The following is a 2,695-nucleotide window of genomic DNA, read 5'->3' as shown; positions in this document are numbered from 1 at the left end:
TTATTACTTTCTTTCTCAAAAAGACTAGTAGAGTACCTACTGATGAAGCACTTTGCAAGTCTGTGGAAAGACGGTGCTCGAGCAGCTGTGAGTGTGGGCACGCGCCTCTGGTTCTCATGGAACTCAGCTTTTTACACATTGCATATATTTAAATACATTATAACTCACCACTTTTCCTGCCCTCTCAGGCCATTAGCGTTTTCAGCCGTCAGATCATCGGCTTGGGGCATTCCCAACCGTCAGATTTCTTGTGAATCGCACTAATCAGGCTTAGTTCTTTGTTATCAAGCACAAACCATCCTGGGCCGCTGCTCTGGCTGCTTTTTTCGGCGTCTGTGGTGAAATTCGGCCCAATGGGCCTTTAGTAGCCTTCCTACTTGGTTCACCTTATAAAAACAAAAACTGTCGTTCTGTTCAGCAACCCATTCGCGTTGCGGCCCCTATGGTCAACTTTCGCGTGGCGGCCGAAGCTGGGCGCTGGTGGCTCGCATGGAGACTGACCCTCCGAACCGACCGGGTCGCCTTGCCGAGCGACTCCACTGGGCGCTGGGCGGTGACAGGTTCATCTTACCGTTCGGCAGGTCGCCTCACCAGGAACTCAATGGAGCAGTGGCGGAACAGCGAACCATCAGTTGTGTTTGGAGTTGAATCACCATCAATTGATTGAGGAAGTAAATCAGCCATTAAATGTCAATCGACGCGCGCACTCTCCGTTGCTGATAATTGAAGGTCAGTTACCAATGTCGATTCACTTCTTCCTCCCGTCCATGGGGATCTATATAATATCCATCGTCCTGCTGCTCCTTCCTCACTCCCCTCACTTCCGCAGAACCTTCTCTGGCAGCCATAGGAGAAACATAGGTCGCTAATTTTTGTTTAGATACTATTCTTTGTACTACAAAATTAATGCATGTTCTTTGTCTTGACAGATTTGATATCAGTTCTGATATAAAATTAGCCCCCCCCCCCCATGTCGCCCCTCCTTTGGCGACTCGGGGGCGCCCCTGTCGCGCCGCCGCTCCCCTTCCTCCCTCACACCCAGTCTCGCCGCCACCTGAGGAGGCCGTCGGCAAAGGCCGCGCGCGCTCCGGGGAAGGTGGCGGCGAGGCCTCGGAGGTGGGCGGAGGCGGCGCTTGTCGGCGTCGTCCCGGTGTCCCTGCCAGCCAGTCCCGGCCCCCTGTGTGCAGCAGCTCGTCGCTGCTTGCTCGGGCGTTGACTGGTCATGGGCGGGGGCGGATCTGGGGCTCCCTTCCCAGATCCGGCCGGTGTTGGCTGGGGCGCGAGGTGGGTCAGCCGGTGGTTTCTGTGGGCGATGGTGGCGGGTGGCAGGTGTGGTTAGGTGTGTGCGATCTGGGCGCCGGCCGTGGCGGCGTCGGAAGGGTGGTCGTGGTGGAGCGGTGCACGACGGTGCTGGCCTGGTGCTCGTCTGGCTGTGTAGTTGGGGCATTTAGGTCCGGCGCTATCCAGATCTGCTGTCCTCGACCGCTGGGTCGGCAAGGACTCTACTCCTGCCGATGAGCTACATGCGTGGAGGTGTCTCCGTCCGGTGGCGTGGTGGCGGCTCGCTGCTGGCTGCATGGCGGTGCGTGGCTGGGAGATGTAGGTTGCTGCCGGTGGCGGTGCTTGGTGGGGCGCTCATGGCGCCCAGTGCATCTTGTGGATGCTGGTGCTGCAATGAGGCGCAGGCGGTGGTGCGGTGTGCCCTGAATAATCTGTTCACAGGGTGTGTGAATGCTCAACTCGGCGAAAGCCATGCTTTGTTCAGAGCCGACAACGGTGATGCCCGTGGGCGCCACTACCCTTCCTGGAGGCGTCGTCAAAATGTTGATTTCACCACCCTTTGCTCGACTTCAGAGGAAACTCTGCTTCCAGGACTACCTGGAACCGATGATGGCGGCTCAACCGTGCGTCGCACCCCTTCTTGAAGGTGTCATCGAGAAGTTGGCTAGGTTGTTTTGTTGGTTAGCTGCAAGCAGTGGGGTTGTTGGTGGTGGTGGTGGTGTGACTGGTTTGGGGTAACGGTGGTGCATGTCGGGGTCTGGCAACAGCACTCCTCCGTGCTGTGGAGCAGCCATCTCTACCCCGTATGCATGTCCTTGGTGGTGTTCTGTAGGGGTTCGGCGGCGGTGCCTTTGTGTCGTCCCTCTTGCTGTGCAAGCTCAAGACCCTCTCATGGTTGCCGTTGTGTTGCTGCAAGCTTCGTGCTCTTGGTGTTGCCTCGGTCATCTTTGCTCAATGACGCGCAAGTAGCCTCCCCAACTTGCTAATCGTCCCGAACTTCACTGGCGAAGCTCGTAGGCAAGGTTCGTGCGTGGCACTCGTTGAATGTGGTGCTCCTGTGTTGCGCCGTGGGTTCAGTATGCACGCCAGTGCGGTGCGTTAGGTTCCTTGCAAAGTCTTGGTATTGTGTCCCTCGACATCACCCCACAACTACTTGTGTCTTTTATGGTGTTGGTCTTGTTAGTCTGCTAGCTATGTCCTGCCTTTGGTGGGCGCCCTACTCTTCTCATCTTCTTGTAACCTTGTTACTTGTACGGTTTTCGGCCCGGTTTTCCTTATAAACGGGTCCAAATTGTTTAGGTTTTCGATCTGGTTTCCCTTGTAAACTGGATCACTCTCTGGCATAATGGCCACTTCGAGTAATATATTCAGGTGGAGGGACTCCTCCCCCGGTGATTCTCAAAAAAAAAAAGAT

This window comes from Triticum aestivum, chromosome 4B (genome assembly GCF_018294505.1).
Source record: "Triticum aestivum cultivar Chinese Spring chromosome 4B, IWGSC CS RefSeq v2.1, whole genome shotgun sequence".
NCBI lineage: Eukaryota > Viridiplantae > Streptophyta > Magnoliopsida > Poales > Poaceae > Triticum > Triticum aestivum.
Note: the sequence above shows the minus strand (reverse complement) of the source record.